The sequence below is a fragment of the Dipteris shenzhenensis genome, unplaced genomic scaffold (genome assembly GCF_047967505.1).
Source record: "Dipteris shenzhenensis isolate YYH24624 ecotype China unplaced genomic scaffold, Dip_SZ_1.0 scaf0123, whole genome shotgun sequence".
Lineage (NCBI taxonomy): Eukaryota > Viridiplantae > Streptophyta > Polypodiopsida > Gleicheniales > Dipteridaceae > Dipteris > Dipteris shenzhenensis.
This window is the reverse complement of record NW_028239429.1, coordinates 45,386-61,737: the sequence shown is the minus strand read 5'-3', so window position 1 is coordinate 61,737 and position 16,352 is coordinate 45,386.

Sequence of the window (16,352 nt, the reverse complement as noted above, 5' to 3'; positions counted from 1 at the left end):
CCCCAATTTACTATGAGGAAATCGACCTGGAATTGGATTTAAACCTCAGGTCGAGTCCTTCCTTCTTCCTCCCGAGTCCAGAGATTTAATGTGATATGATTCCCCCCATCCCTCGATCTCTCGAAGAATCAGACGAGTGACTCGTGGGTTGGTTTGTTATCAAAAGCATATGCACCCTCCCAATCCCGGTAGGAATCTGTCCCATACTTATCAAATGATTGCAATAATTACCGCCCCTTCATCCAATTGCGATCGATTCTTCGGGAGAGAATCGATCGAATAACCTACTCACCCGAGTACGGTACCAGAATTTGACTCTGCTGAGGCGGAGTAGCATATACAGCTGGGGGGTTGTCGCACCCGGAGCAGTAGAACAGACTCCGGAAGAGGGGGTTGACCCGTTTCCGGACCTATGAACCCCCGGGATCCGGCACATCTTTTCACCTGCGAGTAGGAAGAATTTCCCAATGCTTATTCATTCTCAGAGGGATGATCCCAATCCCGAATAGGCTCCATGAAAGAATATTCCCAGTAGACCTATCACGAGTATACCAGCTACGGTACCTATAAGCCACAGAGGAATCCTTCCAGTGGTATTGGCCATTTGTCCCACCCCCCTCCCTTTTTGATTTCATTATTTAGTCACGACTCGAGACACGAACAGTCACAAATAAATCAGGTCTTAGTTTTTCCCAATAGGTTATCAAATCTCTTCAGTTTCTAATTGAAGAAGTAGTTGGAAAATGAGACGGCAAGTACGAAGATCAATAAGAGTCCCCGATAAAGGCTTGTACGATTCAATTCCACACTCTGTTTATTCGGGTTCGGTTGCGTCGTGGATTTATTAGCTTATATAGGGATTATCGCTGAATGAATTGCATTGCCGATATAGAGCCTGGAAAAAACTGTAGGTACAGCTAGTCCGTGGACGGCTAGCCACCTAACGGTGAAAATCGGATAAGTTCTATCTGGAGTCGTTGGTACCTCCTGAGATCTAGTAAATGCATCAGCTTGTTCCAGCGAATCGAAGCGGCCAGTTACTAAAGGAACTTCTTGTCGGCTCTCCGTAAAATATTCATTTGGGCGGGGACTTCCAGAAACGTCGTAAGCCAAACCTGTACTGACGAATAACCAACCTGCAATAGACGGAGAAGGTATAGTAATGCTATGGATGACCCAGTATCGAATACTAGTAATAATGTCAGCAGAAGGACGTTCTCCCGTATTCCCAGACATGTTCAGCTCCGTATATCCCTGCGGGATTAAGGAGGATTGCTTGCCGAGAGGTGTGAGTACCAGTAGATGGAGAATCTACCGGTATACCTGAGCGATCCCCGTTAAGTTGTCATTATTATACCGAGGGTATACCCGAAACATACTGGATTAGTATAGCTAGCCCCCCCTCGAAGCAGCAATATTCCTCTTATTTCGCCGGATAAATAAACGAGTTGTAAATAAACCGAGCGGAGAAACCGTAATTCCCCCCCTCCCCCCCGAGTATACAAATCTATCAGTATTTTCTCCGCGTTTTAGGAGAACCTATGGAAAGAATATGATTCTTTTTTTTTCCCCGATTGTTCAATTGGAGGTTCCGATGCTTCCGGTGAGTCTCAACGCGCGTGGTTAACCCACCACGTCTAAGTTTCTTTCGAATGACTTCCGTATCAAATCCTGCCATTAGAACTATAGGATTCTCCATCGAGAACTCGGGGGAACCTGGTCATGTAGGGGTATCTGATACATATAATTGAGATATTAATATCCAATCTTGTCTTGTTCCTCTTTCTGGGAAGATTCGATTCCTCCCACTCATTCAGAGGTTGGAGATATTTCGATGAACTGTCGATCCCATTCCCAGCTTCTGAAACGCGATCTTCTCGTCGGATAAACTGCTCTCATATGTCTACCAAGCTTCGAATCCCCTTTCGATAGTTCCGAGTAACCAATTATTTTTCTACTAACCTATCTGCTAAATCAATTTGGTACTTAAATCTATGCTTACTCCACCGAGTCACTTCGCTTTTCTATCGTCCGCACCAATCTCAACTTCAGTATTATTTGTTGGATTGAATAAGATCCGGCTTATATGATACAAGAGTATCAGCTTAGAAGGAACGAGGAGTGCCCATTAGCACTTACTGATCCGCCGCACTTACCAATCATCTATTACCAATTAATACCTGAATCTTTTTCGGTAAGTATTTGTACTAAATGTATGTGAACCCAAATGGGTAGAAGCACTGCTATCCGGAATTGTGTTGGGTTTGATCCCAATAACTCTAGCTGGATTATTTGTAACTGCATATTTGCAATATCGACGTGGCGAACCAACTAGATATTCGGTAGAAGACGGAGACTCATTTGCCATATCCTTCTCCCATTCCTAAGATCTCTCTGGTAATCCAGAGGGATCGGGAAATGCAAATTCTTAGTATGTGTGGGTATTGGTCGAACCAGCTGATACCGACTTGAGTCGGAGAAACACGCCCTGTAGGATTTGAACCTACGACATCAGGTTTTGGAGACCTGCGTTCTACCGAACTGAACTAAGGGCGCTCCATCCCCACGTAAGCCAGTTTCCATTCTAATCAGAATCTGCGGACATCCGGACACGGGAATAGAATCAGACTCTTAATCGGAGTGGTTCTTTCACCGACCAGGAGAGAGGAAGATAAATGGAATGTCTCTTGTGGGGGAATCAGTTGAATAACACAAACAATCTACCCAGATGGATTTCTCTTGTCACCAATTTCTCACCAATATCATTTTGGGATGTACGGGGAACAATAGGGATGACAGGATTTGAACCTGCGACATTTTGTACCCAAAACAAATGCGCTACCAAACTGCGCTACATCCCTATTGGTCTCGATCTCCGACTGGCATTCTCGGTATTGAGACGCGTGATCCAAGTAATTATAACTGATAGCCACAGAACTTGACTACCCACTTAAGAAGTAACCATGTCCCGAGAGGATGTCGCCTCCGAATCATTCCCAGACCGGAAGAATCCGATTCCCTTACTGGGGTTGGTCGTGGTAAAAATACTGGAAGAGACACATCATCTTCCTAGTCGATTGAAAAACGAAGGAGAATTCACAATGCAAGATGTAAAAATTTATCTTTCCACGGCCCCCGTGTTGGCTACGATATGGTTTGGGCTGCTAGCCGGTTTACTAATAGAAATAAATCGATTCTTTCCAGATGCCTTGATATTTCCATTTCTCTAGTCGGGGGGAGGCGGGGGTTGAGCAAAACAAAAGTAAGGTGGGAGAAATAGATCGATTTCCGTGAGGGGAGCAGTGAGCGATCCATTCATTACTGGAAATCGATAAATCGGGAATTCTATTAATGATTTATTACTGAGACGGTATCTTCCCATCCACTCCTCCCCCATTTCCTTCACTTATTTCAATGAATCCTATGGCTAAAAGTAGAGATGCGAGAGTAACTATTGCTTTGGAATGCACAAGTTGCACCCGAAAAGGGACTGACGACAAATCTCTAGGTATTTTTCGATATACTACGCGTAAGAATCGTCGCAATACACCTACTTGATTGGAATCGAGGAGATACTGTCCCTGCTGCTACAAACATACCATTCACAAAGAGTCGAAGAAATAAGTGATCTGTTTCTAATCAACTGGAAAATAATCAATAGTTTTCGGAAATGTCATGAAAGGTATCACGAATAAATCTAAGCAGTCTTCGCGTAGACGTTCTCCATCCATCCGATCCGACGAGATTATTGACTACAGAAATATAAGTTTACTCCGTCGATTTGTAAGTGAACAGGGAAGGATTTCACCCAGATGAATGAGTAGGTTGACCCCGAAACAACAGCACTCAATAGCTGTCGCAATCAAAAGAGCTCGTATTTTAGCTTTGCCACCGTTCTCGAATAACGAGAATTAGACCTTGCATTGCTAGCGACTAGACAATTAAGTTCTAGTTTGAAAGATTTGGCATTCAACCGACTACTCGATCCTATTAACCCTAAATGGAGAAATGAATAGGAGTCGGAACCAATACTCCGGGTGGAATATTTGTAGTTTACTACCGTCCCGTTCCGCCTCTCCGGGAGACAATATCCGGAGAGGTTTCTTATTTTCAACCAGTAGATTCGTATACTGGTAGTTGTGCAATCTCGGAAAAACAGTGAGTATCTAGGATAGCTATCTATGCAGGTATTTTGCGATTCAGATAAACTCGATTTTCATATAAATTGTGAATCATCCTATTATGAGAAATTCCATTCCCTCGTGCTGCTGCATTGATCCGGGCAATCCGTAAGCGACAAATTTCTCTCTTTCGATTACTCCTATCTCGATAAGCAGAAGCCAATGCTTTCATTTCCTGTTGATTCGCCGTTCTAAATAGCTTTGAATGAGCTCCCCTAAATCCAGATGTAATTTCAGGAATACTTTTGCGACGTTTCCGAGCCACAGATCCGCGTTTTACCCTAGTCGTTGAGTGTTTACCCTCACAAAATATCAAAATTATTCTTTGGGGACTCTGTCTGTCACACTGGTGATACAACCCCCCCCCCCCCCCTTCAGTCCCGAATGAATCCCACCTCTCTCATATCATCGGAACCGTCTGGATGCATCCTTCTAGCAAGAAGACGGAATTGCTAAGTGTAGATCTGGTGGCATGCACGGTCGCGGTGGCACACCAAAACTCTCAATTCCCGCACTCCTGATATCCGAATTATTCGGATTAGTAGGATCAGAAATAGTTGAAATAGAATCTGAATCTGGTCACTTAATTCTTTTGAAAGAACAATTCCCGCAAGAGACTTTCCTATCTGACGTAGAAAATAATGATTCCAATGGCTTTTGCTACCTTAACCTTCCCGTCCACAAATCCCCGAGATCAGATGCCTCTTGATAAAGAAGTTGCACCAGAGGGAGTTATGGATTCCAAAGTTTCCGTAGTATCTTCCTCGACAGTTGGGTCCTTCCTATACACCGGAGCCTATGATTTCCCGATGACGGGGGAAATGGAATTACTGTTGGTAAGTCGTATAGTTTCCAATCCCCGGCTCCACTCAAGACTTGAGAGATCAGGTAAAGAGTTTCATCCTAGAAAGACTTATTTGTATAGTAACGGTATTTCACTTCGGTAGTTGGCTGGATGGTTGACCCAAAGCAAAGCTACCGCCATTGCAGGGATTCCAGCAGAGATATGGGAATCGATATCCTCATCCCCACGTCGCTTAGTGATTTTTTTAGTATCACTGATAAGTTGCTTCTCATCTCACACTAAGATGATTGGATTTGCACCAATCAGAACTATGAATTTTCGTCTCTCAGTAAAGGATATAGATGACGGATCTTTGCCTAATTACAGTGAAGGGATCTTGCTGCGACACCGACCCCCCAATATCATTTGGTTTACGATTCAAACGTGTCGCACATACACCCTGGTACATACCCCTCTGCGTTGGGGGCACCCCCGAAGGGCAGGGGATTTTGTTCCAATCTCCATTGGTTGTCTTGCGTTCCTAATAAGTTGTTGATTGGTTGGCATATCCAAAAGATGCAGGGTTTTGGGGTTCGGACTATTCCTAACCATGGAGGACACCTCAATCATTGAGTTGGTAGAATCCTTATCTCCCGGGCAACCTCATATAGAAAATATGGGAGATGGAATAAAGTGGTGGAGATAGCGGTGATTCACACAAGTCATAAACCTGGGAGAGGGAGGAATTGGGTGTTGCTCCTCCCCCCCCCCCCCCGCAAATCAATATTCGTGAATGACATTTGGTAAATACCCACACCCAAAATAGTATCGATTCCTAAAGTACCGGAATGTAGGGATCTCCCCTGTTCATATCGGGAGACTCCTCGTGAGTCCCGGACATTCCCCACCAAGCAGTAGAAGTTACTAAATTAATCTTGAATCTGGAGAGTTTTCTGATGCTACGGGATCTACAATACCATGATATTCGGCTTCTTTCGCTGACGTAAAAACGTCTCTTTCCATGTCTTCGGAGATCATCCATAAAGGTTTGCCGGTTCTTTATACATGAACCCTAGTAATACAATCACAAGGTTTCGATACTTCTTCTGCTTCCATAATACATTCACCCGCCTGTCCATCATAATGGGAACTCGCAGGTTGATGAATCATAACCCTGATTCAGTATCGTTGCAATTCAATCCGAAGACAACCGTACGGGCAGCTCCTTCTGCATACGGCTCCGTGTCTGACTACCAAATATTTTGCAAGTGGAAGAATCCCAATTCCAGAAATCGGGTGGGGTTCTTATCTCTTATCCAGAGCCAGCTTCTTAGAAATTACATATACCACCCTTTCTTACCAGAAGTACTATGGTGGTTCCGTTGCTTCATCCCTTCCAGCAATCCCAAGGTTTTATATGGATATTCTCTACGGGAGATAGAATCAAGATCCTTCGATTCGGGATAAATTGTAGGGATTCATCCCTCACCCCAGGATTTCTGCGACGCTAGAGTAGATGCACTTACTGGTGGTGAATCCCTACCGAAGAATTTCCTGACTCACTTCACTATCTCGGTGCTTCACTACTTCGGTCCTTGCACACATACCTAGAATTCCACCAAGTTTTAAGTGCCATGCTATTATTACCGCAATCGGGCGGAGGCATAGTTTCGACCCATACAAATCATTGGCGCCAAGCGTGAGGCAGTGCTATACGTTTGGTTATCTCTCCTCCGGTTGAAATGGAAGATCCCATTGAAGCGGCTAATCCCATGCAAATGGTATGTGCATCCGGTACAACAAATTGCGTAGCATCATAAACAGATATTCCTGATAATACTGCCCCACCGGGAAAGTTTGTATACAAATACGTATCCTTGGTTTCGTCCTCCCCATTCAAGTACATCATGATACCAATCGGTTGATTTGCAATCTCGTCATCCACTTGCTGACCCAAAAAAAGAAGCCTCTCTCGATAGAGACGGTTGATCAGGATAGGTCTCCGCGCCCCCCTCCTCCGGAACCGTACGAGCATCGTTAGAAGCATACGGCTCCAGTGGTTCCGGTATACCAGCATGGGTCCGGTACGAGAAGGAGCAAAACAGGTTCTACATCCCTTAGGAAGAGATACTTCATGTATCACCGTTAATGAAAACCTCTTTCACCCTCCCAATCTAATCCATTTTCCAGTATTCCATTTATGGTTCAGGTTCGTCTCTTCGGTCTCCCAAACATCTTGAACCATATCTCAATTGGTGGGGGGGGGGGGTACACCCCCCCTCCCACCAATGTTTTCTTGTTCATAATTGAGTCCCTCTCAAAAGAATCTTTAGGCTCATTTTCTACTTCGGGGAGATATAAATCCGATCATTATTTGTACATGTAGAACAAATAGTTTCATTTCCTCTTTCCCCACTCCATCTTTCAGATCCCGCACCCCACCCCGACTCACTGACTAATTCAAGTCCCATTCAATCTTGTGGTTATCCTTGTCATCATCGACTCGCGGGATTTAGCGACCGAAGCCTGGCGAATCTGTTAGTTCCAACTAGCCATGGATTCCGACGATTGATGGATCTTTTATCGAATCTTTCGTTCCAGTCTCACGCGTTCGACTACCAAAGAATCAGTCTGAGTGAGATAGAGACACATCGCTCGGATGAGAAATGATGGGGAGTAGCTCCATACAACTCGATATGTCTAACGAGTCGCACTATACGTCAATCCGAACCGCATCCTCTTCCCCAGGTAGACGAAAGGGCACCTTCGGAACACCAATTGGCATACGGAAACCGGTAGTAAGTTGTAGTTGTCTCTTAAACGAAAGCGTAACACCCGATGGAAGTGGAGGCTTGTGTTGTATTATAACATGTCTAGTCGGAATGAATTTGCATCTCTTGAGGCGTCTACTCGTGGAATCCGTGGTACATAGCCGAGGGATCCGAGATCTGATTGGTGGTGGAATATTTCCCGCGAGATAGATGGGACCAATCTCTACGTTGTTGCGTAAAAGATGTAAATGCTAAAATATCTATGTCTTTCCCTCCGCTAGGAGGGGGGGATTCTCGGCTCCCCACACCGATACGTCCGCCTATACACCAATGTATTTACACGTATCATTCCAAGTGGGATCTCCATTCAGGATTGAAGAGAGTCTCTTCCACTTCTTTATAGCGCAGGCTTCCGACGCGAGAAAGTCACGTAGTGTCCATTCATTTTCAACAAAGGGGTTTCCAACGGGTTTGCCTCGGTATCGCGTTCATACTGTTGTACTAAATGATCCCGGTCGCTTAATTTCTGTACATCTAATGCATACGGCTCCGGTCTCTGGTTGGGCTGGTTCAATGGCTCTGTATGAATTAGCGGTTTTCGACCCATCTGATCCTGTTCTTGATCCGATGCGGAGACAGGGTATGTTCGTCATCCCATTCATGACCCGTATCGGAATAACGAAGTCATGGGGGGGTTGGAGCATTACCGGAGATACCGTAACTGACGCAGGTATCTGGAGTTATGAAGGTGTAGCTGCAGCTCATATTATCCCATCCGGTTTATTATTTCTAGCTGCTATCCGGCATCGGGTCCATTGGGACCTGGATTTGTTTCGCGACGAACGCACGGGAAAACCATCCCTCGATCTACCCAAAATTTTTGGAATTCATTCATTCTTATCAGGAGTACTTCGCTTTGCTTTTGGAGCATTTCACGTAACTGGTTTATTTGGGCCCGGTATCTGGGTATCGGACCCCTATGGATTAACCGGTAAAGTACAACCTGTGGATCCGGCTCGGGGAGCTGAGGGTTTCGATCCCTTCACTCCGGGAGGAATAGCTTCTCACCATATCGCAGCAGGTATTTTAGGTATACTAGCCGGTCCATTTCATCCTAGTGTTCGTCCCCCCCAACGGTTATACAAGGCCCTACGCATGGGGAATGTTGAAACCGTTTCGTCCAGCAGTATCGCTGCCGTTTCCTTCGCCGCCTTCGTAGTTTCTGGGACTATGTGGTACGGCTCCGCCGCCACTCCAATCGAGTTATTTGGTCCCACCCGTTACCAATGGGATCAGGGATATTTTCAGCAAGAGATAGATCGGCGGATCCGTGCTAGCAAAGCTGAAAATTCTGGTTTATCGGAAGCGTGGTCCAAAATTCCCGAGAAATCAGCTTTTCATGATTATATTGGTAATAACCCAGCCAAGGGTGGATTGTTCAGAGCAGGTGCTATGGACAACGGTGACGGAATAGCTGTCGGTTGGTTAGGGCACGCCGTCTTCAAGGATAAGGAAGGTCATGAGTTACTTGTGCGCCGTATGCCCACCTTCTTCGAGACATTCCCGGTGGTCCTGGTCGACGGGGAAGGCATCGTAAGGGCGGATGTTCCATTCAGACGGGCGGAATCAAAATACAGTGTTGAACAAGTAGGTGTAACTGTCGAATCTCATGGTGGTGAACTAGATGGAACTAGTTTCAGCGACCCCGCTACGGTGAAGAAATATGCTAGACGTGCCTAATCAGGCGAGATCTCTGAATTTGATCGTGCCACTTTGAAATCGGACGGTGTCTTTCGTAGTAGTCCTCGAGGTCGGTTTACTTTTGGTCATGCCACGCCTGCTCTTATTCTCTTCCTCGGACACATCTGGCACGGTGCTAGAACCTTGTTCAGAGACGTGTTCGCCGGTATCGATCCCGACTTAGATTCTCAAGTCGAATTTGGAGCATTCCAGAAGTTGGGGGATCCAAGTACCAAGAGACGAATCGTTTGAGAGATCTTCTCTTTGTCCATCCCAATTCCCAGATTCGGGTATTTAATCAATGAAATTATTTGTAGCAACCACTCCCTATCGCAGATACACCCAGGTAATTTAACCACTTGGTCCGGTTGAGTGGTTCGGGCCTGGGGGGAAGGAAGTTAGTGGGTGCCGTTGGAGAAACACGAAGAAAATACTAAGGAATTTACAAATTAGTGCGAAAGTCATCCCCGAAATCCCATTCCACGACCGAATCCACGGAAGCATTGGTTTATACATTTCTACCGGTAGCCACTCTAGGTATAATATTTTTTGCCATATTCTTCCGAGAGCCACCCAGGATCCTTAGTAAGGGGAAGAAATGATACTTAACTTCCTGGAGAAACAGCTATCTCTCCCGCGCGAGTATCCCTCTTCCACGAGCGGAAGCGCCAGAAGCACCAAAAGCACAGGGAGGGGGGGAGAATAAGAGACCTTCCTTCGTTACTATAGGAAGGTCCCCCAGTCTAATCAGTCCTCATGTTCTTCGAAGGGATCTCTAAGCTCCGCGGAGGGTTGACCAGAAGCGGTATACAAAGCATAGCCGGTAAAACTGACGGGTGGGCGAGATATAGAGATAGCGACCAGAGTTGCAGTTTCCGTTGCTAGGTAATCCAAAACAGTGATGGTTCGTTTTCAGTATAATAGCATATAAAGTTATCAACTCTCAATCAATCGAATAAGTTATACGGCTACGAAGATTATCGATGACACCCCAAAAGGCAAACCTAAGATTAGTGGTTTGGGAATCTCTTTAAAACCACTCAATTCGGAATATGGTAAAGTTGCTCCTGGTTGGGGGACTACTCTCCCGATGGGATTCTTCATGGCTCTATTTGCAGTATTCCCAGTCACCATCCCGGAAATATATAACTCCTCCGTCTTACTGGATGGTATCCCGATAAGTTGGTAAAAAAAGACCGGATTGTTATTCCGAGCTCCCCCAGCCATCATAGCTGGGGAGCGGTAGGAAATCCCTCCCGCGGAGGGGTAGTTGAACCGCGTAACTCAAACTTCCAAGGATCTTGATAATACGGGTGTGTGACTCGTTACAGTCAATCTGGTTCAATAGATAGACGATCTATTTCCTATAGGGGAGGTATTATTATCTTGCTGGATAGCGGTCGGGTGATTAGCATCCAAAGCGCAAGGGTTAATATATTAATCAATAATGTCTGAACTATGATTAATTCGTATGAATCTACCACTCAGACTTCGCCACAGGATTGTCACCCAACGTCGAATAGAAGATCCAACCTCTTATTTATAAACCGAGGTAGCTATTAATCATATGTTTGATATAACACTTCCGTATTTGAGAATTGAGAATAACTACTCATACTTGATTGCGTCTCTGCTTCGAAACACTAACCGCTTCGTTCCACAAGATGTTAACGAGGAAGAATTGCCACCCATTCAATCTTCGTACCTAGTAATGAGGGGATTCGTCGGAGTGTAGTGGGGATCTAAGGTTCACAGATATCCAGATATTGACATTGAAACGATAGAAACTCTATCCATTTATTTATCTCGGTTATTCCCCCGGATAAACCTAACGATAAGACGAAGAGATTCCTCGAGACGCTGGAGTCCTTATTTCCTCCCATGGCCAAAAGCCGACACGAGATTAAAGCAAAATTCCGACGGAATCTTTCACTAGTCAACTCACCTTCTCCTTCCCACGGATCGGAATGTGTCCGATCAATATATTTCGCCACACGAAGTGATTAGTAGTAGAACGGAGGGTTACTCAGACGTTTTCGTTTAAGCCGTATGAGGTTGAATACTCACGTACAGTTTGTATGGGGGGGGGTCGTAGAAGCCCGCCTATCTTGATAAAGTATACGATTGGTTCGAAGAGTGTCTTGAGATTTAGGCGATTGCTGATGACATTACCAGTAAATATGTTCCTCCTCATGTGAACATTTTTCATCGCTTGGGGGGAATCACATCGACTCGTTTTTTGGTTCAGGTAGCTACTGGTTCCGCCACGACTTCTCACTATCGTCCGACCGTTACAGAAGCTTTTTCCTCAGTTCAATATATAATGACCGAAGTGAATTCTGGATGGCTAATTCGATCTGTTCATTGATGGTCAGCAAGTACGACGGTTTCAATGATGATTCCACACGTATTTCGTGTCTATCTCACAGGAGGGTTCAAAAAACCTCGTGAATTAACTTGGGTTACTGGTGTAATTCTAGCCGTACCAACTGTATCTTCTGGTGTAACCGGATATTCCTTGCCTCGGGACCAAATCGGTTACTGGGCAGTTAAGATTGTAACCGGCGTACCGGAAGCCATTCCTCTAATAGGATCTCCGTTGGTGGAGCTACTACGAGGAAGTGTTAGTGTAGGTCAATCTACATTGACTCGTTTCTATAGTTCACACACTTTCGTCTCACCGCCTCTCACAGCTGTTTCTATGCTAATGCACTTCCCGATGATCCGTAAACAAGGCATTTCGGGTCCCTTGTAATGAAAATCTATAATCCAGCGGATGGGTGGTATTGATTGATCTATCCGCGGGAGGACCCCAATCTACAAGATGAGGGGTTATTTTTTCCTTGCCACTAGTCTTTCTCACCAAGAGAAATAGAAGACTCCTTAGTGGACCGAATTCCTATCTCGAATTGTCGAGGGAAATGAATTGAAGTGTCTGGAGGCGGAAGATCGGATTATGGGAGTGTGTGACTTGTATCGAAACATAGGCTATGCAGATCTTATACCGAATGCTGCCACACTAAAGTATGTGTCTCCGCTCCAACTCTCCCCAACCTCATAATTGGGGTTTAAAACTTGGATATGAAAACACTTCCCTTCCTATGAGGTGTTTTGGGGAATGCTTCCTATGGTCGAACTCATCCTTAAGGCTCCGTCTAATCCCATGCATACCCGAGTCACAGGCAGTTTCACCCCTTCAAACATATGGTTTTCAAAATGCATCCACTTCCTCTGCATTTGGTACGATGCGGAGAAACAACCGTCGGAGTAAGAGAACGATCCGGGGGAAGAGGAAGCCGAAGTTGTAACAAGTTAAGATCCCGCACAGGTACTGTTTCTCAAGAGTCTCGTATCTGTGGGTAGATACGACGCGTGTGTGGGATACGAGATCATCCAAGAAGCTTCTTGAGGAGAAATTTCTTAAGCTCACTCGGATAATAAGCTATTCCGTAGAATAACTCTCCGTTTTTCAAGGGTTCTCTCGCTTCGGGAAGTATCAGAGATTATTATGAAGTTACGACTCCTCCGGTTCCCCACTGGAATTTGTAAACGGAAATATTCGAGGATTTGCTTGAGCCGGCTGATAAGAAATCTCCACGTCCGATTCTACCGGGGGAGTGAGAAGTCTATCCCAATAACAAAAAAACCTGACCCGAGTGATCCTGTTTTAAGAGCAAAACTAGCCAAGGGTATGGGACACAACTACTACGGAGAACCTGCTTGGCCCAACGATCTCTTATATATATTTCCCGTAGTAATCTTAGGAACCATTGCATGTACCGTAGGTTTGGCAGTTCTAGAACCATCGATGATCGGTGAACCAGCGAATCCCTTTGCAACTCCCCTAGAGATACTACCCGAGTGGTATTTCTTTCCCGTGTTTCAAATACTCCGTACAGTTCCTAATAAATCATTGGGTGTCCCTTTGATGGCGTCGGTACCGGCAGGTTCGTTGACCGTGCCTTTTCTCGAGAATGTGAATAAATTTCAGAATCCATTTCGACGTTCAGTAGCTACAACGGTTTCTCCGATTGGTACTGCAGTAGCTATTCGGTTAGGCATCGGAGCAGCTTTACCCATCGATGGATCTTCAACTTTGGGACTATTTTAGGATCGATCTGGCACCAAAAAAAAGCCGATCCTCCATGTGGTAAATAGTCGATCTGGGGTTGGATCGTTTCGATCCAAGACCCCCCCAGATCCAGTCAGATAACTAACTGTCCCCTCCTCCCGTGGCGTGATAAACAAACAAAGTTAACTCGTCTACCCCGATTCTTACCGATACCGATCCTCCACTGGTTTCGGTTTACCCCCTAAGGGTTAGAATGAGGAATGGGTTGGGAACTAGGTAAAATATATTTGAGTATTTACCCATCTTTTTTCCAATCAACATACGATTTGTTCTTGGGTAATTCTATATCGAAACGTTCCCATAAAGTTTTCAATACTTAATCTACAGATTTTCTTCCAAAGTTCTTGATTTTCTCTAAATCTTCCTGACTGTAATTCAGTGGGTCCCAGATCGTACGTATACCAACTCGTTTAAGACAGTTATAAGTCTTAACAGGCAATTCTAGTTGATCAATGAATGTATGTTTAAGCACAAACTCTCGCGTCGATTCATCCATATCGTTTGGAGGATAAGAAAAGTCCGTCGGATTGGAAGAATCCTCGCCACCTCCAGTAGAAGAAGTATTATTTTCCCCCATATGTGGAAAAGGAATGAATAAATTTGTTGAATTTCTAGACGCTTCGCAAGGTGCCTCATTCGGAGTCAAACCACCATTGGTCCATATCTCCATGAATGGTATTTCTTGTATCTCTCTACCATTTCCAAATAGGTGAATGCTATGATTTACATTTCAAACAGACATAGATACAGCATCAATGGGAAATTCCCCATCTTCACACAGCTTCGGATCTTGTACGCAATATCCACGACCCCTCCCGATCTTCGACTCTACATTCACGGACATTGATTGGGTAGTGGTAGCTATATGTTGCGACTCATCAATCGCTTTAACAGACGGCGGGAATGATATGTCACCAGCTGTCACCTTCTTAGGACCATGAATCGATGGAAATGCTTTTTAAACATCATTAGAATCGCTTTGAGGTACAATTTCTTTCAAATTAACTGAAATGTCGTGTATTGTTTCTCAAATGCCCGTTATTGTGGAATACTCATGCTTCATGCCTTCGGATTTCGCATGTGTTATACTCGTTCCCTCCACCTCTCCAGGTAAAGCTCTACACATAGCGATTCCCACAGTATTAACTTGGCCTCTCTTGGGGGGAGGTATAACAAGACAACCATAATGAAGACGCTTACTTTCCATCCTGGATTCAATGCATTTCCATTGAATCGCCTGAGTAGAGATTGGTATTTCATCTTGAATCGTAATTGGGTCCCTCTTTATTCAAAGCAGTTGATAGTCGGAAACTAGACACGCCTTTTCTTGGGGGGTCTACATCCATTATGCGGCATCGGGGTCACATCACGCACGAAACTGAGAATTATACCACTTCTACGAATAGCCCTCGAAGCCGTATCTCTTCCCGGTCCGGGTCCGCTTATCATTACTTCCGCCTGCTTCATACCCTGATCAATCGAAGTACGAATGGCACCTTCCGTCGCAGTCTGAGCAGCAAATGGTGTACCTTTCCTCGCACCCCTGAATCCGCATACACCAGCGGAACACCACGAAACGACTTGTCCTCAAACATCCGTAGCGGTAACAATGGTATTATTAAAACTTGCTTGAATGTGTGTAACTCCTTTTGGTATTCTACGTTTTCCCTTTCGTGAACGAATCCTTTTCGTGCTGCTTGGCATAACTTACTAATTATCTGCGACAAACGAACTACAACTAGGTAATATTTCTCCTCCTATCTAGTCCCGTATTCCATTTATTATCCTTGCTTCTGCTTGTGCTTCGGATTGGAACGGATTACCATGATTCGTCTTCGTCTACGAATCAGTCGACGTTTCTCACGTATCTTACGAACGGGAGCACGAATTTTCATATCTATAACCCCGAATCTGGTGAATCTTATGAAAGATTAGACAAGCCCTATTTCCCTCGTCCTTCGATCCCGAATGATTGTGTGAATGATTATAAATAAATGACTTTTCGGTAGCAGAAGTTGCTACTAAGTGCCATTCGCTTGTCTATTCCTGAGACGATAAGTGATGCAGCCTTTAGTAAGATCATAGGGACTCAATTGGACCCTCACTCTATCCCCTGGTAGTATTCTTATGTAGTTACGTCGGATTCTTCCCGATATATGAGTTAAGACTTGGCATCCATTATCCGAACATACTCAAGACATGGCATTAGGAAGCGATTCCGTGACTGTACCTTCCACGTCAATCAGATTTTGTTTCACCACCATTTGGAAGAGATACCCCCCCTGTATCACTAACGGATCCTGTCAAGAATGATACTAGTTTATTCCCCACTCCTAGTAATTTTAGGAAGAAGTGGTAGCAGATTTATACGGTAACTGCATTAACTACCAAATGTAACACAGGATTTCCCCCCCAATTTCCCTTCGTCGGGCCTCTCGATCCGTCATAAGTCCTTGAGATGTTGGTAGAATTACAATTCCCATGCCGCCTAATACTTTCGGAATTCCTCGATGGTCAAAATAGATTCTCAAGCCAGGTTTGCTGATACGTTTGAGAGTTGTGACACATGGTTTTCTCCCTCTGCCTTAATATTTCAAGGTCACATCCAGAAAATCCTTCATTTTTTCTCTATGTTCCGCAGTATCTTTCACAGAACCCTCCTCCAATAAGATTCGTGCAATACCTCTAGTAATACCAGTGGCAGGTAGTTGGACTGTCGCCTTTCTCCTTGCATTCGCATTTCA